We start from the raw sequence: 25348 nt of genomic DNA on the forward strand, positions 1-25348 counted from the left end.
ACTTCAGAAAGTCAGGAATCATGTCTGTTTTAATCTACTTATATGATGGTTGATATAATAGACACAAAACAAACATCAGTAGAATTAATCAATTTGGCTGATATATTCAGCAAGTTTTTCTTTTGTTGTCTAAGGATGTTTGAGAGAGTGCCTTTGATTTTAAGTATAGACTAATAGCAGAGTTTGTCTCTAAGAGTCAGTGCAAAGAGTCGGACACGACTGAGTGACAACTGAACTGAACTGATTGCCATAATTGGTTATCTTTTTCTAGATTCATGTTTTCTGTCTGTGAGTAGATACAAAGAGCCACTGCTTTAGGTCTTGAAGCTGTTCTTTTTAAGTAAGAAAAGCAGTAGATTTTTCCATTCAGAGTACAAAGTTGTCAAGTTTTTCCATATGATATGTGCTATGAGCTAGATCACTTCAGATATTGTGTGATCCTACAGACTGTAGCCTGTCAGGCTCCTCTGTCCATGGAATTCTCCAGACAAGAATACTGGAGTAGGTTAACATTTCCCTCTCTAGGGGATCTTTCCTACCCAGGGATCAAAACAGCATCTATGAGGTTTCCTGCATTGGCTAGTTCTTTACACTAGCACACCACTTGCAGAGCCCTTCTGTATGATAGGTGTATAAATTAAGCTTACAATATGGAGAACTAGGGACTTCCCAGGTGGCGCTAGTGGTAAAGAACAATGCCAGTGTAAGAGACGCAGGTTCCATCCCTGAGTCAGGAAAATCCCCAGGAGGCAGACAGGGCAACCCACTTCAGTATTGTTGCCTGGAGAATCTCATGGACAGAGAAACCTGGTGGGCTACAGTCCATGGGGTTGCAGAGTCAGACTTGACTAAAGCAACTGAGCACATGTGGAGGACTAGAAAAGAATTTGAGACATTACTTCCTCCTTTGCCAGGGTGAACCCTAAACCCGCTTTTCCTCTGTGTTCCTACCACACAATTTGTATCAATATGAACAGAGCCAGGCCACAAAATAACTACAAGAGAAGTCAGCATTTCTGCCAACTCTTTCATATAGTTGGAGGCAGTATTGACGGGAACATCCTAGTGTTAAGACCTACTTAATCAGTTTCACAGTGAACAGATTAGATAGGCTTCATTTATTTTTATTGTTTTACATATTAAAGTATTTTCCTCACTTTTTCTGTAGCTTCTCAGGATATGGACACAACATACGATAGATATAGGCCTTCAACAAGAAAATTCTTGAAATGCATCATCAGTGTAAACGAATAACCATTTTACTTTAAAAAAGCGTAAGTAGATGTATTATTCAAAACACATCTTGATAATGGAAGGCACAGTGAGAAATATAGGAAAAAGGTCGAGGTAGAAAGTTTTGAGGAAGCTGTTATAGCATTGTTAGTAAAAAGGGTGAATAAAAGTAATAATTGCCCATTACTTACATGATCAACTTAGGAACACAAAAAATACCAATTTCTAGCCCACAAGCCTGTAGATTCTGATTCAACAGATATAGTCTGAGACACCAGACTATTAAAAAATGCCACTCAAGTTCTGATGCACAGCTGGGTTTAGGAATCATAAATTATATACGGCAGATAAGAAAAGAGTACAGAGCAGACTTCATTCTCAACAAATGCACAATCTAGTGACTTTGCTAGTGTGACTATGAATGTTTGAATTAGAAGATGAAAATGAGGAACTGATAGTTATTTGAATATTTCAAATAAGAAAAACATAGCCTTAATTAAGGTGGTAATAATGAAAACAAAGAGTAGAGCAACATTTGAAAGAAATTTTATGGGTAGATTTGAGAGACAGGGTTATTTCTTCTGAGAGCTCTCCCAGGTTTGTAGATGGCCATCTTCTCTCTGTGTCTTCATGTCGTCTTCCTCTGTGTGTCTGGAACTTAATCTCTTCTTAAAAGGATAGCAGTCTTATTGGTTTAGGGCTTTCTCCCAATGATCTCATTTAACCTTAATAACATTTAAAGACTATCTGCAAATATATTCATGTTTTGAATCCCAGGGAGTTTGAACTTCAACACGTGAATTTGGGAGGGACACATTGCAGCCCTTAACAACTAAAAATAAAACACACCAGCCAGGTCCTTAACATAGTATAAAATGCTCAGTAATTGTTATACTCATCCCTTAAATTTCAGTCCTTTCCTCTTCCATTCAAGCCATGTAAAATCTCAGGTAGAAAGTAACTGGAAAGTAACATTACAACCACAAGTGACTTCCTGATGGAAGCTCTCTAGATTCCAGAAGTTTGTATATATAGTAGTGGTCCCTAAACCTTGTCATAAGAAATAATCTTAAAGGAGATCAGTCCAGGGTGTTCATTGGAAGGACTGATGCTAAAGCTGAAACTCAATACTTTGGCCATCTGATGTGAAGAGTTGCCTCATTAAAAAAGACCCTGATGCTGGGAGGGATTGAGGGCAGGAGGAGAAGGGGACAACAGAGGATGAGATGGCTGGATGGCATCACGGACTCGATGGACATGAGTTTGAGTGAACTCTGGGAGTTGGTGATGGACAGGGAGGCCTGGCATGCTGCGATTCATGGGGTCACAAAGAGTTGGACACAACTGAGCAACTGAACTGAACTGAACTGATCTTTACTTTGACCTGTGTTGGAATAAATCAGAGGAGAGAGGTATGCTCTGATCCAGGTAGGGCTTCAAAAAAATTCACTCAGGAACTCTTCCCAATTCCCTTCCCTTATGATGAAAAAGGTATTAAAAGTATTATTCAATCATTGCCTCCTATGACTATCAGCATGCAGGAAAACCATCTCAGAATTTAATTTTCTTTGTATAAGGGTATTAGGACTGTTTTGGTTGCAAGTTACAGAAACAACTCAAGCTTCAGCAAAGGTAATTTACTGGTTCATAGATCCCTAGAAAGTTTAATAACGGAATTAAGGTGCAGAATCAGTCTTTCCTGGGATTCATCAAGTGATAAATTCTCTCTTTGCCTAGGAGTCTGTTTTGTGATTCCAGTTCATAAAATTATAAGGACAGACAATGATTGGCTCAGCTTTGGCCAAGCGCCCAACATGAGACCAATCAGTGTGCAAGGTTAAGTGAGAAAACAAATCCTTTTTTAAAAATTTCAAAACCCAAATGTAAAGATATTTGAAGCTTGTTGAAAAAGAAACACTATATTTGGGAATTCTTTGGTGGGCCAGTACTTGGGAATCAGTGCTTTCACTGTGAAAGGCCCAGGTTCAATCCCTCATCAGGGAGCTAGGATTCTACTAGCCTCATGGTGTTGTGGAAATATGCTGCACAAATAAAAGTTTATAATCTATCTATCAGTTTGAGTATTTAGCTAAAGGAAATCTATTTAAAAAAACAGACAAAAAATTTCTATATTATAGCCAGCAATATATTATTTTAACCTACTACAGTATTTACAATGATACTTGTTCATTTGACTAAAATATTCTTATTTATACTCTTATTTATTTATTTATTCACTGCAGTTCTTATAGTTTGAAACATGAATGTCAAGACCAAATTCCATCTCAGTATAACTAGGTTTAGCTTAACAAGTTAAACTTAGTGATATTATTAATTTCTAAGTTTATAGGAAGGTGTACATGTTATTTTGCAGAAATTAAATTCTAAAAAATTTTGATTTTTGGAGGTGGTTTTTTGGGCAACAGGAATAAAAGAGAACAGGCAAGAAAGACTGAAAATGGCAATTTCAATACTTGAAGCCTTTGTGGGTCTGATTCTGCTTTTTATCTTTTTTTTTTAATCTGATTCCTATTTGTTTATCTTTCACTGCTTTTGATTTTGGCTTTGATTTTGATTGTTTTACAGTGTCTTTGTGATTTCTAGTTGTGGATTTGTACTTAAGGAATTTTTTTTCTGTAAAAATTCTCAGCAGCATGGAGTAAAGTTAGGCTTTCCAGAGGAGATTTTCTTTTGATTCTGATGGGCACAAAAGGCATATCTAGGGACAGGTTTAAACTTAATTTCTTATCTTTGAGTCTTTAGACGAGATTATAAACTTCTTACTGGGAACACAGTAATGTTAGTTTCTGATTATACATTTTCAAGGGAGAATTCTTTTTTTTTTTTTTTAACGCATTTAAGACTTGCAGTTTTCCTTGCAGCCCTCCATGGGATGGTTTTATTTGTAGATCAGGTTACTGATGAGGGCATATCTATATTGCATTCTAGCACTGAATGCTGGGTTTCGTCACTTTTCCTTTGTGCCAGAAAAGACATGAAATTCATGTTCACCTCACTCAGCAAACAACCTTAGGGTGAGAGATATCTCAGGTCTTAGCAACCCTTTGTAATAAAACTCATATTTTCCTCTAAATTAATGTAAGAAATAACACGTGGTAAAATTAAATATCCTCAAAGATTTTTAAAAAAGGAAATTAAGAATAAAATGTCTTAACTTGATAGAGGATAACTATAAAAAACCTACAATTTAACGCTGAAATGTTCAAAGTAGTCAAGGAATTGAAAGTGGTAGTGGTGGTTTAGACACTAAATTGTGTTCAACTCTTGTGACCCCATGGACTGTACCCTGCCAGACTCCTCTGTCTATGGGATTCTCCAGGCAAGAATACTGGAGTGGATTGCCATTTCCTTCTCCAGGAATTGAAAGTATGAGAATTTTTTACTTTTCCTTCACAAAAATCAATAAAAATTTTAAGTATCTGACTATATTAAGTGTTAAAAGGCAGATCTTTTGAAACATTGATCTTTATACTCTTGGTAGGAGTATAAAATGATACTTTGAACAACAGTTAGCAATTATCCAATAAATATGAAATTTTCCATACTCTATGACTCAGCAATTTCATTTTCAAGAATATATTCTAGAGCAAAGTTTCTCAATCTTGTACTACTGGCATTTTAGTTCAGATAATTCTTTGTTGTGGGGGCTGTCTTGCACCTTATAGGATATTTAGAGCATCCTTGGTCTCTACCTACTAAAAAACAGTAGTATACCCCAAGTTGTTCAGTCACTAAGTTGTCTGGCTCTTTGTAACCCTGTGGACTTCAGCATGCCTGGCTCCTCTGTCCTCCACTATCTCCCAGAGTTTGCTCAAACTCATATCCATTGAGTCGATGATGCCATCCAACCATCTCATCCTCTGTTTCTCCCTTCTCCTCCTGCCCTCAATCCTTCCCAATATCAGGGTCTTTCCCAGTGAGCTGGCTCTTTTTATCAGGTGGCCAAAGTATAGGAGCTTCAGCTTCAGCATTAGTCCTTCCAATAGGTATTCAGGGTTGATTTCCTTTAGGATTGACTGGTTTGATCTCCTTGCTGTCCAAGGGACTCTTAAAGAGTTTTCCAGCACCACAGTTCAAAAGCATCAATTCTTCCATGCTCAGCCTTATTTATGGTCCAACTCTCACATCCATACCTGACTACTGGAAAAACCATAGCTTTGACTATATGGAACTTGATCGGCAAAGTGCTGTCTCTGCTTTTTAGTGTGCTGTCAAAGTTTGTCACAGTTTTTCTTTCCAGGAGCAAGTGTCTTTTAATTTCATGGCTCCAGCCACTGTTCATAGTAATTTTGGAGTCCAAGAAAGTAAAATCTGTCACTACTTCCACTATTTCCCCTTCTAATTGCCATGAAATGATGGGACCAGATGCCATGATGTTAGTTTGAATGTTGAGTTTCAAACCAGCTTGTTCATTCTCCTCTTTCACCCTCAACAAGAGGCTCTTTCATTCCTCTTCTTCACTTTCTGCCATTAGAGTGGTATCATCTCCATATCTGAGGTTGTTGATATTTCTCTTAGCAATCTTGATTCCAGCTCAATTCATCCAGCACAGCATTTCACATGATGTACTCTGCATATAAGTTCAATAAGCAGGGTGAAAATATACAGCCTTGTCATACTCCTTTCCCAATTTGGAACCAGTCAGTTGTTCCATGTATAGTTCTAACTGTTGCTTCTTGATCTGCATACAGGTTTCTCAGGAGATAGGTAAGATGATCTGGTACTCCTATCTCATTAACAATTTCCAACAGTTTGTTATAATCCATACCGTCCAAGGCTTTCACGTATTCAATGAAGCAGAAGTAGATCCTTTTCTGGAATTTCCTTGTTTTCTTCATGATCCAACAAATGTTGGCAATTAGACCTCTGTTTCCTAAGCTGCTTCAAAATCCAGCTTGTACATCTGGAACTTCTTGGCTCATGTACTGCTGAAAACTAGCTTGAAGATTTTGAGCATAAACTTGCTAGAATGTGAAATGAGCACAACTGTATGATAGTTTGAACATTCTTTGGTATTGTCCTTCTTTGGGATTGGAACAAAAATTGACCTTTACTAATCCTGTGGCCACTGCAGGGTTTTCCAAATCTCAGGCAAGAATACTGAGGTGGTTTGCCATTTCCTTCTCTAGGGGATCTTCCTGGACCTGCATTGGCAGGTGGATTCTTAACCACTTAGTCACCTAGACAGCCCATACCTCAAGTTATGATAAGCCAGAATGTTCCCACACATTGCCTAATATTCCCTTGGGGGATATTCTCTCCAGGTTGAGAACTATTTGACCTAGAGAAATTTTTGTATCTATCCATCTATGCATGCTGAAGAATGTTCATAGTGGCACTATGTATGATAGTAAAAAGCAGAAGCAAAGAACTGAAGCAATCCCACAATTCATCAGCATTAAAAAGGACAAACAAATTATGTCATAGAGTGGATACTATACAACAGTCTAAAGTAATGAATTATACTTATGTGCAATAAATGGTTGAATCTCAAGACTTGCTTTTGAAGGGAAAAGTCACTTTCATTTACATATTATTCAGTTCAGTTCAGTTCAGTCGCTCAGTCATGTCCGACTCTTTGCCACCCCATGAATCACAGCACGCCAGGCCTCCCTGTCCATCACCAACTCTGGGAGTTCACTCAAATTCATGTCCATCGAGTCGGTGATGCCATCCAGCCATCTCATCCTCTGTTGTCCCCTTCTCCTCCTGCCCCCAATCCCTCCCAACATCCGAGTCTTTTCCAATGAGTCAACTCTTTGCATGAGGTGGCCAAAGTATTGGAGTTTCAGCTTTAGCATCATTCCTTCCAAAGAACACCCAGGACTGATCTCCTTTAGAATGGACTGGTTGGATCTCCTTGCAGTCCATGGGACTCTCAAGAGTCTTCTCCAACACCACACTTCAAAAGCATCAATTCTTCAGCGCTCAGCTTTCTTCACAGTCCAACTCTCACATCCATACATGACCACTGGAAAAAACCATAGCCTTGACTAGATGAACCTTTGTTGGCAAAATAATGTCTCTGCTTTTGAATATGCTATCTAGGTTGGTCATAACTTTCCTTCCAAGGAGTAAGTGTCTTTTAATTTCATGGCTGCAATCACCATCTGCAGTGATTTTGGAGCTCAGAAAAATAGTCTGACACTGTTTCCACTGTTTCCCCATCTATCTGCCGTGAAGTGATGGGACCAGATTCCATGATCTTAGTTTTCTGAATATTGAGCTTTAAGCCAACTTTTTCACTCTCCTCTTTCACTTTCATCAAGAGGCTTTTTAGTTCCTCTTCACTTTCTGCCATAAGGGTGGTATGATCTGCGTATCTGAGGTTATTGATATTTCTCCCGGCAATCTTGATTCCAGCTTGTGTTTCTTTCAGCCCAGTGTTTCTCATGATGTATTCTGCATAAAAGTTAAATAAGCAGGGTGACGATATAGCCTTGACATACTCCTTTTCCTATTTGGAACCAGTCTGTTGTTCCATATCCAGTTCTAACTGTTGCTTCCTGACATGCATACAGATTTCTCAAGAGGCAGGTCAGGTGGTCTGGTATTCCCATCTCTTTCAGAATTTTCCACAGTTTATTGTGATCCACACAGTCAAAGGCTTTGGCATAGTCAATAAAGCAGAAATAGATGTTTTTCTGGAACTCTCTTGTTTTGTCGATGATCCAGCAGATGTTGGCATTTTGGTCTCTGGTTCCTCTGCCTTTTCTAAAACCAGCTTGAACATCTGGAAGTTCACGGTTCACATATTGCTGAAGCCTGGCTTGGAGAATTTTGAGCATTACTTTACTAGCGTGTGAGATGAGTGCAATTGTGTGGTAGTTTGAGCATTCTTTGGCATTGTCTTTCTTTGGGATTGGAATGAAAACTGACCTTTTCCAGTCCTGTGGCATGTAAACCAAACAATGGTATGTTTAGGAATGCAAATGGCAACCCACTCCAGTGTTCTTGCCTGGAGAATCCCGGGGACAGAGGAGCCTGGTAGGAGGCCGTCTATGGGATCCCACAGAGTTGGACACCACTGAAGCGACTTAGCAGCAGCAGGGATGCAAATACATGAGACAAAATCCCAAGGAAAAACAAGGGACAGAAAAAATTTCGAACACTGTTTAACCTTGAATTGACATTAAGTAATTGTAGAAAAGAAGTCAAGAGCCTGAAAGGTCACAGGGTACTCAAGTATTTGTGGTTACTTCTCAAGTGTTTGTGTTACTTCTCATTATGTATTTGAAATTTTATTTTTTTAGTTACTGCATATCAAAAAATAATTTTTAAGTGAAGCAAGTGTATTTTTTTTTTTAGTTTATTTATTTATTATTTTTTACTTTACAATATTGTATTGGTTTTGCCATACATCAACATGCATCCGCCACAGGTGTACACATGTTCCCCATCCTGAACCCCCCTCCGCAAGCGTTTTAACCTTATAACCTGTATAAAACAATTCAGTAATATACCACGCATGAGTTTTTTTATTTATTTAATAATTTTGGTTTATATATTTGATTGGTGGATTTACATATTTGAAAACATTTTAGAAGTCAATTTGGAATAGTGGTTAGGAAAATTTGGTGGTTAAAGTGAAATGGATTAACCATTCATCAAGAAAAACATTCTGTCTTCAAAGACAATGGCTACTAATAGATAACATATTCAACTAACTGCTTAAAAGAAGGGCTTTTTTTCTCTTTAAACAGGATAATCTAGTGGTAGTAATCAGTGAACAGAGTGAACTCCCTCTTGTAAAAAGCCCATCAGTTGTTTTCCTAATTAAGATGAATATTATTCCTGTGAAATGAACCAAAAAGTTGTTTGAAACCGGAAATCCCAAAAGAGATCTATAGTCTTCAGCAATAATTGCATGCAATTTTAATTGAAAGAAAAGAGAGGCCTATTTTCATCTTTCTCCTTTCAAAATGTTAAAAGTAATCAACCTGTTGGTCAATTAACAATGCTTTAATATTACTATCAATCTGACCTAAAAATTGACATTAGATATTTTGGAAACTGTTGTGGAATTTTAAAAAATAAATGGCAAAATGACTACTGTCTATAGTTAAATCCATTATGGAACTTTTATCATTAATGAAATAAAGTTATGAATTTTTACTAATGTCCATAGAAATATAGTATATTTTATTGTTAATTGAAGATTAGATGCTGTGACTATTCACAGAAATATGTACTCAATCTTTGTTCATTGAGAATGAGAGAGGAGATCTATTTTTTTGAAATATAGATTAATTACACTGATAAATTTGCTTTATATAAATAGTTGGCATTTATCTCCAACCTATTAAAATTTTTTAATAACATTAAAGAGTTATTCTGTTTTAAAGTTCAGTTTTAACAGATACATGTCAACAAAATATATGTTTACATTTCAAGTCGTTTCATATAGTAATTCAGAACTTTGGCTGTTTAAAGTTGCACACTTAGAAATACTTTGAATTAGCAGATGTATTTATTTAATAGTTTCTCACATTGACTCTGCTCTTGAATATGGGCAAGAGGTTGATTTTGTTTATCATCTTTCTAAAATGTCATGTTAATTGTGCTAAAGATGTTACAGAGTGGATTAAAAACATAAAATTATAAATTAAAATTTTTGACTCCCCCAGTATTTCAGGGCTTCCCAGGTGGCACTAGTGGTGAAGAAGCTGCCTGCCAGTGCAGGAGACATAAGAGACATGGGTTCGATCCCTGGGTTGAGAAGATTGCTCTGGAGAAGGAAATGGCAACCCACTCCAGTATTCTTGCCTGGAAAATCCCATAGACAGAGGAGCTTAGTGGGCTATATAGTCCATGGGTTTGCAGAGTCAAACACAACCGAAGGGATTTAGCACCAGTATTTCAGATTAGCATTCTGGCAGCATAAACCTATAGAAATCTATATTTCCATATACAAATAGGTATGAATTTGGCCCTCCATTCTTTAGAAGAAGCTGATGTTAGATTTTCTCTCACATACTATAATTCAAAGCAAAGTGAGAAAATTCAGGTTAAAATTTTAGATACATCTTAAAAATGGTATTATGGGAAAAATATCATCAGAATATTTAATCCCTCATTAACAGAATATAATTTAGATCAATATAAGTGAATTTTGCAGATGAATGAAATTTACCCTTTTAATCATTAAAACCTTTTTCTTTGTAACAACTTCAAAATCTCCCAGTATTATCTCATGTTCTGTGTAGTAAGTTTAAGGATATACTATTTTGTTGCAAAATTCCAGGGCTGGAAAAGAATTTAGATTTCATTAAAAATTTTCCAGTGTGACTGTTGGATTTAACAGATCAGGAGTTTTAAACCCAAGTTTATGGTATATCTTACTCAATATCATACCACTAATCTTTGATTCCTCAATTCTTACTGGTGGTGAATAGATTTGAAAGTTCTTCTCTGGTCCCTCCCAACTTTGATAGTGTGCCTTCCAATTTGTGAGCTAGGCAATTAGAGAACTAGTTCTGTCATAATTTTATGTAAAATGAGAGCAAGTAGGATGAACGTGAAGACCTGGGAAGTGTTAATGTGAACTCTACTATATCCTTTCTGGAGTACCTCTCCCTCCCTCAACTGTCTTCTGAAATTATTGGCCTATTTCCAGATAAGTTGTGAGAAATAACGATGATATTTTAATGCTGACTTTACAATGGATAATAAAATACCCTTGAGAAGAAGTCTTTAATCTCAAAAATATTTGATTAGTTGCATTATTTACTATGTTTACTATTAACTTATGGTTTATTAACATTATTTAAGGTTAAAAGCAACACTTTTTGCTAACATACTTTATTTTGTTTTAATCTTGGACCTAAAATAAGTCTGCACTTACATGCAAAGACAATTGGTCGTAGGTGGGTAAATCACACTGTAGATTTTATATCAAAGTTTTCTGCTAATATTAACCAGTACGATCTACTGATTTAAAGTATGAGTTTAAAGTTGTACCTTCATGTTTTGGTCTTTTCCTACCTTAATCTTTTCTTCTTCTGAAAAAAGTTCATAAAACACCAAATTCTTATATGCTAAAAACTAATGTGAATCTGCAGATCTTTTTATTTCGGTTTAAAAATGACTGTATTTTTTTCATACATATGCCTGAATTCTAGGAGTATTTCTGTATTAGAGTAAAATTAATAAATGTAATAGCTTCAACTGTATTTTAAATATTTAATTATTTTATTGTACACTTTTACCCAGTTAATCTTCATTTTATATTTTTACATCCTTATGGGATTAAATGGAAGGTTTTTATTTGTTTGTTTTTAATTGTATAAGATCATTTTGGCCATGAAATTGATGCAGAGGTATTTCCTCAACTTTATGTATATACATTTAATTAATAATAGTATACTATTTTGAACAGTCTGCTATTCAAATAATGCTCTTATTCTGATAAGAATAATATCTATTTATTATAGGAAACTCAGAAAATAAAGAAAAAATGAAGACTATTTAGCAGCAGCAGCAGCAGCAAACTACCCATATTCCCACTGTCTGTGAACCTTTTATGTCCTTTTTCTAAGCCTATAGTATGATCCCAATTCTCTCTTCCCTCAATACATAAGCACAATATATAATGTATTTATAATGTGCTCTGCTTTTTCACTTAACATAGCACTTTTTGATTATTAGTTTATTTCAAGGCGTTTTTTTCTACAGTGAGAAATTCCTTCTTTTTATAGGTAATATGCAAGAACCACTGGGGGAAGAACTTTATAGGAGACAGAAATAGCTTACTAAGAAATATCATTTTACATTAACCTTTCCCTTTTAATAAGATTGGTTTTATTGTTATCTAAATTATAAAGAGATTATGATTAAGACTAAAACTAAATATTACCATTTTAAGTAATAAAAAGAGAAAGACAACAAAACTATGTGTTTAAACAAAATCATATAGTAGCTAGCTTGCCTAGGAGAAGTTATGATATATGCTCTTAGAAAACAAACATTTTTAAATTCACAGATGCTGCAAAGCCCTGGTCAAACATAAATTACAGTCAGTTTTTATGTAACAGTAAAAATTCCAAAGGACTCTTGCTCACCCACTCTCAATATGTATCTTTCTTCTCACAGAATGTAAGCCACATTTATTTCTATTTCTGTGTATATTTTAAAATAAATTACCCCAGAAAATAAACTACGGAATACACTATGTTCAAATGCAATCCAACAGAGAAAACAAAAACCTTAGATTCCCTCTGAAGAGCCCTGTAGCATATTTTGGGGAGTATTTTGGAATGCTCATAGAATTTGAATGTGGTATCCATTTATTTGAGGAGTATATGCTACCTTATAATTATCCGATAATTCAACACATTTAGCAAATGATATTCCACTTCTATTATAGCAATTCACTTTTTCTTGTTTGTGTTCAGTGCTATCAAATATAGAAAGAGCTCTTTACTTACCATTCTGGGAAAGATGAAATTTATCATTGTGCCATAAATACCCTGAAAAGCAAAGAAATATTATTATTTATTATACCTCCATCCACAGGGATCCTAACTGCCAAATGTAATGCATCAGCAGCAAAATAAAATGAAGTAAATCTATTACTACTGCTACTGCTAAGTCACTTCAGTCGTGTCTGACTCTGCGAGACCCCATAGACGGCAGCCCACCAGGCTCCCCTGTCCCTGGGATTCTCCAGGCAAGAACACTGGAGTGGGTTGCCATTTCCTTCTCCAATGCATGAAAGTGAAAAGTGAAAGTGAAGTCACTCAGTCGTGTCCGACTCTTAGCGACCCCATGGACTGCAGCCTACCAGGCTCCTCCATCCATGGGATTTTCCAGGCAAGAGTACTGGAGTGGGGTGCCATTGCCTTAGAAAACACAATTCATTGTTCTAAGAATTTTTAAACATGTGTTACATGCCTTTGGACAGAATGGTGTGCTCAGTTGCTCAGTTGTGTCCACCTCTTTGCGACCCCATTGACTGTAGCCCGCCAGCCTCTTCTGTCCATGGAATTTTCAAGCAAGATTACTGGAGCAGGTTGCCATTTCCTACTCCAGGGGATCTTCCTGGCCAAGGGATCAAACTAGCATCTCTTGAGGGATCGAACCTACGTTTCTTGTGTCTCCTACATTGGCAGATGAATTCCTTACCACTGTGCCACCTGGGAAGCCCCTTTGGATTACGCAATTGTGCTAACTACTTTCAAAATCAGGGATAAAACATTTTATTTTTCCCAAACAAATATTCCTAGATTAAGAGAACATTGTCAAGTATTTTTTGTTGTTGTTGTTGTTCTTTATCCCCTTTAGCTTGATTGAATTTTTCACTGAAACAGATGGGACAGCCATACTTAAAACTCTTTAAGGAAAAACTGAGGAGCATTTTACATTCTTGAAGTCAGCATTAATGACTGTTAGATCTATTTATATGTAAATACATTTTCTTGGTGGAATCTTGAACTGAAAATCTGATACAGAAGCTGAAAAACAAAATTAGGAGTCCATGCTCCTATTTTTACACACTAAATAAGTGATAATAAAGAGATATATATTTTCTTATTGTTTTCTGTTCATTGAAAACAGGTTTTAATTGCATTGCTTGGTAAAGAATTACAATAAATTATATTATGAAAAAACATATGTGTTCTTGAATTTATTGTGTCCTTTAAAATGTTTAAATTAACAGTGACTCTTACATTTAATAATTAGCACTAAATAATCTTTCTCAATGTCAATAGTTCTAAGATAAAGGAACATGTCAGCTGTAAGAAAATATGCTTTTCTCATATCCTGATATATATAGTCATTATATAGTTGTCATTTTCTCTTTTATGTATCATAAACTTTATCTAAAGAAAAACACACAGTTCATCTCCCTCTGCCAAAACGGTGATAGCTTAAGAAATTTTTAGATAACATATACAGAAAAGGGGTTTACTTGACTATTTGGATAATGACATTTCAGATCTTTCAATGTTATTTTTGAATAAAGTAATCCTGAATAAAAATTATAATGTGTTAGTGTAGCTTGAAATCATTATTTCCAAGAAAGATGATGTTTCAGTAAATGAAAACTAGTGAAAATTTCAAATGATAAATATTGACAAAATTAATGACTTTTTGCTGGAGTATAAAATTAAGATTTGAAAGGTGTCCTACTTCGTTTTTCACATTTTTAAAAGATATTTTTAATATTAAAGAAATATATGGCTTATGATTATGGATGTCTGACATTCTGGAATGATTGAAAAGTTCTCCCATGACCATAGTTTAAGAAGACTGCTTTTTATATTAATCATAAATATCAATATTTTATTTCAATTTTTGTATTTATTGATTTTAATGAAAGATTTTAATGGAAAATTTTAGACTGAGAAATACTTTATTTTGTGTAGTGCTTATTTCTAAAGAATCATTAATAATTTTTGATGTTATAGCTTATATTTATAATTACTAAACTGCTAAAAAATTCAAAGTATTTTTGAGCATCAGTTCCTGAAGAGGGCAGCACGTTCTAGATATTATTGAATTTCAAACTCAAATATGACAGCTTTGGCTTTAGTATACTTTTTTTAGGAACTAGAGGGGAAAAATGGATTTTTTTTAATAGATGTCTGCTCCCATGATACAATAAACCAGCTGAAATTCTAGGTAACTGCAGACCAAGGTCAAAACTGTATTTGATTATTACAAGGGAACATTCAAATTATACACCTAAACAATGTATTTAGGAAGGGAACAACAAAATACTAGTAAGGAGACTTTCCATGAGGAAAGTGTTTTATCTTAATACTGTAGATAACTTTTCCTATTGGCAGTGCATTGACTGTCAAAACTACTAAAGGGGTTAGATTTAATTATCTCACTTCTTGCACATTTCATCTCAATTGCTATGGCAACATTCAGTTGCCTCAGCAGCAATGCACACTTTAATCAGATATTTCCTCCTCATTTCTCTATGAGCCAAAACTGTGTAGTCAAATTAACAACCAAGTCCTGATAAATCTGATAACACTTCCCACAATTTAATGGGCAACTTGCCTCCACCCACACATATAAATATTTTCAGAGAGGTTTGTAACTATTGGACAAGTATAACACTTGATAAGAACATACACTTGGACTTTCCTATTTCATTGATTCTTCTTTGCTATTTCTATCACTATTCTTTATTAGAAGTTTTTCACAAATTCAAAACTCACTCCAGCAAGTCACTAACATGGGTCAGCTGACCTCACTAGGAGAGCCGATGAGTGAAGGAAACAACCTCCAACATCCAAATGTCAACCCTCCTCAAAAGGCTATTGAATTATTTACCTTTTATCCGAACACACTTTGAATTGGCACATCAAAGAGCCTTTCTCTATTTCTTGAAAGTAGGTTAAAGGAGGAAAGAAAATAATTCAAGACAAAGCAAAATTTGATATTGAAAGAAAACTGTAGGGTATCAGACTCAAATGGAAGGCCAAGCATGAAGAAAATTTGGTTAAGCTTCAGTAATAGAGCAATTTTAATGAGAAGTGAAAGCAAGATGCATTGAAGTGCTGTTGTCACCTGGGTGATTATTAACCATCTACGTTGTTGGACAAATCACTTTTGCATTTTGCAAAAGACTAGAGAAAAATTTGTGGGAAGATAAGGAACTCAAACTATCTTCAGGTTGAATTTAGAGTGTTAGCATATGTTTTTATAAATAACTAAATAAATAATATTTATAAATAAGTGGAATTTTGCAAATAGTAACTATTTTAATTTTATACTGTGTAAAACACATGTATACCCTGTATGGATTCATTTTGATATTTGACAAAATTAATATAATTATGTAAAGTTTAAAAATAAAATTTAAAAAAATAAAATGTTAAAAAAATAAAATAAAAATTGTTTTAAAACATAATTAAGGAGCAAAGTGATCTAAGGTCTTCCTAACAATTTTAGTGGCTGCTAAAATTTGTATTTAGACAACAAACATTTTATTCTGAGGTTGTGATAGTTCTCTGGTGAGAAATTTTACACCAGTAGCTGACAGTAATATTTCAGCATGATTTTTTCAATCATCACTTAGTAGTGTCTAGTAAAAATTTCATTAATTGAGACAATCAAAAAATATGCTATCAGTACCTGGGTCTACCAGTCTAACATTTCAATAGTAATGGGTAGACTGCACCTCATGTATTACAGCCCACTAGATATGGGATTCAAACAAACCTTATACATACAAATATTCTGTAAAATATAAGTCTATATTTTGAACTTTGAGTTGATTATTGGCAGCTTATGTTCAAAATGTAGTTATTGAAAAGCTAATTTCTCATCCATGATGAAGTTTGGAAGCTATATAACCTTAGGAATAGGTACAGAAAGAGGAGATGTTTAATTGAAAAGAGAAATCTAAACAGGAAGGCAAGCATGGACTATCCTCAGATATTTGAAAGTTTTATTATAAAGGAGACAGTGAGTGTCTGAAAACTAAGAATAATGATACAAGTTCAGAAAAGCAGATTCCAGCTCTTTATAAAGAAAAACATAAAAACAATTAGAATTACTTAAACAATGGCACAAGCTGTGAAGCAACAAATGCCTTGTTTAAGTATATTTCATGTACTGTTTGCATATGAATTCTTTATTTTCTGTTGCTTGAATTCTGGAACAGCATTTTAAAAATGTGGTAGAACCACTCCAGAAATTTAGATCTGGGAGTTCAAATGACTCACTTCTTAATGAATTTTTCAAGTACCAGTGCTTTATATCCACATGGAAACCTAGCAATGGTCTGCAAACAGCATATTCAGCAGCAAGTTTGCAACTCTTGCTCTGGAAAAATGGTCTAAATGAGATAAACAAACAGTTCTTACTGAAGAGTTATCTAAAATCTACAAGGAGACATATAAATTGGTCCTAATTGGCATTCCTTCAAGAACCTCAGTAGATACCAAGAAGTGACTAGAGGTGAAGAATGAGTTCCCTTTTCAGTCTTAACTTGGCTCTTCCACCTGAAGATGGGGTTTTGCCAGGCAACGTGTACACCACTGCCTGTGTCAGACTTATTTCCTTGATGAAAGGAAGATTTGGCATTATCCTCAAACTCTATATTCACTAAGAAAATAATAATTGCTCAATTAAGGGTTCACAGCTTTTCTTCCATACCCAGAGAATTTAACAGTTAAAGAGAAAATTGCACACCATGTGGGAATGCTCATCTTTAGTAAAATTGCTGAATAATATAAAGGAAAGCTGAAGCCAACTTCAAGGTTATAAATATAAGGAAATTGATGGTTCTTGAGTCAAAGTAATGTGTGTAATAGTTTTATTTCTGTGTAATACTAGGTTCTGTATATTTCTGGTTTATGTTAGTTGGAAATAGTCTTTTTACTTAGATTGGTTTTGAAATTTCCTTGAGTGATCATACTTTTGAATCACATTGAAAAAACCAAGGGTCTCAGAAAGACCTTGCATAGTGTTTAAACTTTATGACTTTATGTACTCTAGGGCTGTTGTTTGGAGCTTGAGATCTACTGAAGAAAGGCTGTCTACCAGAAGCATATGTGTCTACCTAAAGAGCTGATGAGATGTTTTGCAACAGCAAGAAACGCTAACTTGTATTTTTACTCTCAAAGAATATGGATACTATAAACTTCATCATGTCTTTTATCTCCTCTGCCTCTTTAAGTTCAGTCGTGTCCAACTCTTTGCGACCCCATGAATCACAGCACACCAGGCCTCCCTGTCCATCACCAACTCCCGCAGTTCACTCAGACTCATGTCCATTGAGTCGGTGATGCCATCCAGCCATCTCATCCTCTGTCGTCCCCTTCTCCTCCTGCCCCCAATCCCTCCCAGCCTCAGAGTCTTTTCCAATGAGTCAACTCTTTGCATGAGGTGGCCAAAGTACTGGAGTTTCAGCTTTAGCATCATTCCTTCCAAAGAAATCCCAGGGCTGATCTCCTTTAGAATGGACTGGTTGGATCTCCTTGCAGTCCAAGGGACTCTCAAGAGTCTTCTCCAACACCACACTTCAAAAGCATCAATTCTTCAGCGCTCAGCTTTCTTCACAGTCCAACTCTCACATCCATACATGACCACTGGAAAAACCGTAGCCTTGGCTAGACGGACCTTTGTTGGCAAAGTAATGTCTCTGCTTTTCAATATGCTATCTAGGTTGGACATAACTTTTCTTCCAAGGAGTAAGCATCGTTTAATTTCATGGCTGCAGTCACCATCTGCAGTGATTTTGGAGCCCCCCAAAATAAAGTCTGACACTGTTTCCACTGTTTTCCCATCTATTTCCCATGAAGTGATGGGACCAGATGCCATGATCTTCATTTTCTGAATGTTCAGCTTTAAGCCAACTTTTTCACTCTCCACTTTCACTTTCATCAAGAGGCTTTTTAGTTCCTCTTCAATTTCTGCCATAAGGGTGGTGTCATCTGCCCCTTTAGGCCTCTGTAAATCAAATTTTACATTATGTTGTTTAAAATTCCACCTGCTGAGAGTTTGCTAGCAAATGGTCTTGAAACTTGTTTCCAAAATGCTCACCCACAAACACTTTTATTAGCCAATCCCATTTGGTTGGCTGTGCTCCAACAAGTCTCTGGTGAACACAAGCATAAGTTACAGAGAAACAGAAATTTCCATGGCACTCTGGAGGAACGTTTTTGATCCTAAAGACACTAGTAATAAACTAAAATGTCATTGCAAATTCATGAGCATTTCCTTATGTCATGAGTAGTAGGAGGAGGAAGGGGCTGCATTTGTGCAATGGTTGTTCCATGTGTGTAAACCTTGTCCCCAACTTAAGATCAAAGACTCTCTTCAATCAACAAGTATTTATTTAGTGATTGCCATGCCTGAAACTTAAGGAGCCACAAAAGGACAAATAGGATCTACTTTTAAATTCTGGGATTTGTTGAATGAATGAATGAAAACACATGGCTGGCCTAAAAAACCTTATAATAATCTATAGGGTTATGGATTTAACACAAAACAAAGCCCAGTATCTGTTTTGTCTTTGTCAGTTAGGGTGTTCATCTATTTCATGACACAAAAGCTTTTAATATATTTCAACATTACTACCTTCATTTAAGATAATTTAACCAAGAAAAAAAAAAAACAATCTGTACCCCTATATCCTCCAGCTGGTACTTCTTGCCTGTGGAGTTTAAGGTATTTCTACTGAATCATTATTGTTCTGATTGTGAGCTTAATGAGGGCAGGGGAAGTCTAAATCTTTGTTAGCATTCTAGCCAGTGCAAAAGTGCTTGGTAAACAATAAACATTGAGAAAATGATTATTCAATGAAAATTGTATGAATAGTTAAGAGGGAATAAGTGGTGTTGACTTAAATGCAAGAAGTATTCAGGAAGGTTAGTGTAGCTTAAAATGGTTTATTTTGCCAGAAGATATGAGATTTTTCCACTGGGCCTTCAGGAATGGATGGGATTTAAATAGTAGGTGGGAGGGAAATAAAGTATTTCTAGTGGAGTTAGGAACATGAACAAAAAAATTGCTTTGGAGCTTCCCTTGTAGATCAGTGTAAAGGAATCCACTTGCCAATGCCAGAGACAGGGGATCAATCCCTGATCTGGGAATATCTCACATGGTGCAGAGCAACTAAATCCGTGCGCCACAACTGTTGAGCCTGTGCTCTAGAGCCCAGCAGCCAAAATTCCTGAATCCTGCATGATCTAGTATCTGTTCTCCACAAGAAGAAAAAGCACTGGGATGAGAAGCCTGAATACCACAACTAGAGAAAAGACCGTGCAGAAATGAAGACCCAGCACAGTCAAAATAAATACATTAATTAATGAATTTACAAAAAAAAATTGCATTGAAGGCAGAAATATTACAGAAAGGATTTAATTCTTCTTTATGGGACCATCAGTTATATTATGGGTAAGTGATTTTGTTCTTTGTAGATTAACAGGTATTGTAGAGAAGCGCTTCTCAAATTTTAATTTCCATACCTGGGGATCTTGGTTAAACTGCAGATTTTAATTTGGTAGGTCTAAATTTAGGCATGAGATTTTCTAATTCCCAGATGGTATTGGTGCTGGTGCTAGATCCTGACGTGCAAAGCTGTAGAGGATCCTTGAAGCTAGACAGAGTCATTTGTGCTGCATACAGAAGGCATTTGAGAATGACTCCATGCTTCTTAGCAGTGATGGCATGATGAAAAGTGTATTCAGGAAGATTAGTATGTCAACCTCATGAAAAGTATGCTAACGAAGAGAGAATGTGGATATAGGAAAACCAGCTGAAAGTCTGTCTTACACTTTATCTGCATATTTCACAGATTTGATGCTCAATTACCTGTTGATTGATTAGTTTCTGTGGACATGGTTAATTCAAAAGCATTTTCTCAGTGGAATAACTGTAGGCCCACTGACATTTTGAAAACAAATCAAATTTAGGTAAAAACACATGAGGAATCCATGAATGTTCTTCCTCTCCTCTCCATCTGGAAAAAAAAACTATTCTTCAAAAGACTTGAAGTATTAGCTCTTCTGTTCCTCTCATATTCTGCCCTCACATGTATCTCTCAAACTCTGATCTTACTATATCATAATGATAATAATAATAGTAGCACAACTAATTTTTTTAAGTGCTTATTAATAGTGCCTGGCAACTTGCTAAGTTTTATAATTAAATCTGTGAGGAGTACTGATATTAACATTTCTAGCTTTACAAATTGGAAAAAAGTACTTGCATGCCATCATACAATGTCAGATATGTAACAATAAATATATTTGTTCAGACAGTGATTGATCAAAATGTGTTCTAAGAAATCATTGAGGGATTGATTTTTTTATTTGACTGTTCCAGGTCTTAGTTGCAGCATATGGAATTTAGATCCCTGACCAGGGACTGAATCTGGATCCCCTGCATTAGGAGTACGGAGTTGTAGCCACTAGATCACCAGGGAAGTCCCAAGAAATCACTGATTTTTTAATGTAGCTTCTGATTTTGCATGTTACCTTTGTCTTTGTTCCCTGATCTCCAATAATTATGATAATGGATAGAAGTAGTGTTTCCTATATTCCAGATACTACTTTAAGCAATGAGATAACATGTGCTATTTCATTTAGTGCTCATAATAATCCTATAACTTGGGTGTTAGTATTCTCATTTTGCATATAAGAAAATGAGGTATAAAGAGGTTAAATAATTTGTCTAAGTTTCCATAACTAAAGAGCAGATTCGTGTTTTGAACCCACTACACTATGCTGTTGACTTTAGTCTAACTTGTCCTAGTAACATGGAATTCTGAGTGTTTTCTTAAATGAACACCATAAATTTCTTCAAATCACAATATTTGTGAAAAGTTAATTTTCTCACAAACTAAGAAAGAGTCCATGAAGTCCAAGAAGGCTTGTTATTATTTCTCAGCTTCTGTCAGCATACCACTGTGCCTGATAAAAAGTGACTCCCTCAGGCTGGCAGCCTTTTAGACATAGGGCAAAATCTTTTGAATAAAATGGCATCAAGTCTCAAATAACCTGGGGCCCACATACTTCCCACCTCTCTAGTCATATTCTAACTGCTTACACCACAGACTAAAGAGAAGTCCTCCCAAAAGGAAAAGCTTTCTAAAGGTAATCTCCATTAAAATTTTTAACATTTGGGGAAAGTTAAACAACTTCTTGCTAGTAATAGGAATAATAATGACAATCTTCCAGATAGTTCAAGTGTGCCAGATATAGTAACAATTATTACTTGGTTGATTAACTAAACTAGAGATTAAACACAAGTAAATAATTTCATTTCATTCTATTACACGAGTGAAATATTCTAATCTAAATATTTAATACTGATAAATTTAACTTTGTCAATATTAAATTGTCAATTGACAAATTTGATATTATAATATAGTTTTTGAAATTATGCACTTTTATATGTTTTTTTTTTAATTTTATTTTATTTTTAAACTTTACAATATTGTATTAGTTTTGCCAAATATCGAAATGAATCCGCCACAGGTATACCTGTGTTCCCCATCCTGAACCCTCCTCCCTCCTACCCCCCACCCTCCCTCTGGGTCGTCCCAGTGCACTAGCCCCAAGCATCCAGTATCGTGCATGGAACCTGGACTAGCGACTCGTTTCATACATGATATTATACATGTTTCAATGCTATTTTCCCAAATCTCCCCACCCTCTCCCTCTCCCACAGAGTCCATAAGACTGATCTATACGTCAGTGTCTCTTTTGCTGTCTCGTACACAGGGTTATTGTTACCATCTTTCTAAATTCCATATATATGTGTTAGTATACTGTATTGGTGTTTTTCTTTCTGGCTTACTTCACTCTGTATAATAGGTTCCAGTTTTATCCATCTCATTAGAACTGATTCAAATGTATTCTTTTTAATGGCTGAGTAATACTCCATTGTGTATATGTACCACAGCTTTCTTATCCATTCATCTGCTGATGGGCATCTAGGTTGCTTCCATGTCCTGGCTATTATAAACAGTGCTGCGATGAACATTGGGGTACACGTGTCTCTTTCCCTCCTGGTTTCCTCAGTGTGTATGCCCAGCAGTGGGATTGCTGGATCATAAGGCAGTTCTATTTCCAGTTTTTTAAGGAATCTCCACACTGTTCTCCATAGTGGCTGTACTAGTTTGCATTCCCACCAATAGTGTAAGAGGGTTCCCTTTTCTCCACACCCTCTCCAGCATTTATTGCTTGTAGACTTTTGGATCGCAGCCATTCTGACTGGCGTGAAATGGTACCTCATAGTGGTTTTGATTTGCATTTCTCTGATAATGAGTGATGTTGAGCATCTTTTCATGTGTTTGTTAGCCATCTGTATGTCTTCTTTGGAGAAATGTCTGTTTAGTTCTTTGGCCCATTTTTTGATTGGGTCATTTATTTTTCTGGAGTTGAGCTGTAGGAGTTGCTTGTATATTTTTGAGATTAGGTGTTTGTCCGTTGCTTCATTTTCTATTATTTTCTCCCATTCTGAAGGCTGCCTTTTCACCTTACTAATAGTTTCCTTTGTTGTGCAGAAGCTTCTTTTATATGTTACTTTAAAGAAAAGTAGTCAGTATTCCAGTAGTATCCTATCAGTTTGCACAATATTTGTTATGTTAATATTGAACCTATGGTTAAGGGGGTCATTGTAAAATTATTCTTTATTCCCTTTTTTAGTGATTATATTATTACAGTTGGCTGGTGACTACAGCCATGAAATTAGAAGACACTTGCCTCTTGGAAGAAAAGCTATGACAAACCTAGACAGTATATTAAAAAGTAGAGACATCACTTTGCTGACAAAAGTCCATATAGTCCAAAGTATGGTTTTTCCAGTAGTCATGTACAGATGTGAGAGTTGGACCATAAAGAAGGCTGAGCCTGGAAGAATTGATGCTTTTTAACTGTGGTGTTGAAGAAGACTCAAGAGCAAGGAGATCAAACCAGTCAATCCTAAAGGAAATCAACCCTCAATACTCATTGGAAGGACTGATGCTGAAGCTGAAGTCCCAATACTTTGGCTACCTGATGCAAAGAGCTGATTCATTGGAAAAGACCCTGATACTGGGAAAGACTGAAGGCAAAAGGAGAATAGGGCGGCAGAGGATGAGATGGTTGGATAGCATCACCAATTCAACAGACATGAACTTGGGCACACTCTGGGAGATAGTGAGGGATGGGGAAGCCTGGGGATGGACTGTAAGTCCATATGCAGTCCATGGAGTTACAAAGAGTTAGGCATGACTTAGCAACTAAAAGACAACAAATCCAATATCCCAGTAGTATCCTATCAAGTTGGCAAATTACTTGTCATGTTAATATTGATCTTATGGTTAAGGGGATAATTGTAAAATTGCTGTTTTCAAACCAGGGTCATTCATGAAGTCAATATGGATTTTACTGTAATTCCTATGTCATTCTATATGTTATACTGTATAATAATAAATGATATTCAGAACTATGATCCTAAAAATAATATGAAGCTCAATCATAATTGAAATATTACCATGGTCACTGCAGAGATTTTAGAAATCTTTTTAACAAATATTGTTAGTTTTATTCAGTTAACTACAAAATTACATTCCACAAACAACTAATTTCTAGTTTATTCACTCAAATATTTATGAAATATCTATATGTACCAGGCAGATTATAAGAACACAAAAATCTATCAAACTTTCTGTTCTCATGGAATTTACTATCTAGTGAGGGGAAAAAAGACACCAACCCAACATACCAACATATGTGGTAAGCAGATTATTATAAATGCTAAGAAGAAAAATAAAAATGAGAAAATAGAGTATGAGTGAGTGGAGGTAATGGCAGGTGGTTGTTTTAGACAACTGTCTTAGACAGATGGTTAGCTTTTTTGTCATCAGGTTGTCGTTTTATCCAATGAGATTATCTTTCTCAGGATGAGAAATAAATTATTCTCATATTTGCCTGCTGCTTTTATGTTTGGGTAAAATTAATAGTGAATTCTTCAGTTCAGTTCAGTTCAGTAGAACTGCTCAGTCATGTCCGACTCTTTGTGACCCCATGGACTGCAGCACGCCAGGCTTCCCTGTCCATCACCAACTCCCAGAGCCTACTCAAACTCATGTCCATTGATTCGGTGATGCCATCCAATCAACTCATCCTTTGTCATCCTTCTCCCCCTGCCTTCAATCTTTCCCAGCATCAGGTTTTTTTCCAATGAGTCAGCTCTTCGCATCAGGTGGCCAAAGTATTGGAGTTTCAGCTTCACCATTAGTCCTTCCAATGAATACTCAGGACTGATTTCCTTTTGGATGGACTGTTTGGATCTCCTTGCAGTCCAAGAGACTCTCAAGAATCTTCTCTAACACCACAGTTCAAAAGCATCAATTCTTTGGTGCTCAGCTTTATTTATAGACCAAATCTCCCATCTGTACATGACTACTGGAAAAACCATAGCTTTGACTAGATGGACTTTTGTTGGTAAAATAATGTCTCTGTTTTTTAATATGCTGTCGAGGCTGGTCATAATTTTTCTTCCAAGGAGTAAGCATCTTTTAATTTCATGGCTGCAGTCACCATCTGCAGTGATTTTGGAGCCCCCCCAAAATAAAGTCTCTCACTGTTTGCATTGTTTCCCCATCTATTTGCCATGAAGTGATGGGACCAGATGC

The sequence above is a fragment of the Bos mutus genome, chromosome 3 (genome assembly GCF_027580195.1).
Source record: "Bos mutus isolate GX-2022 chromosome 3, NWIPB_WYAK_1.1, whole genome shotgun sequence".
Classification (NCBI taxonomy): Eukaryota; Metazoa; Chordata; class Mammalia; order Artiodactyla; family Bovidae; genus Bos; species Bos mutus.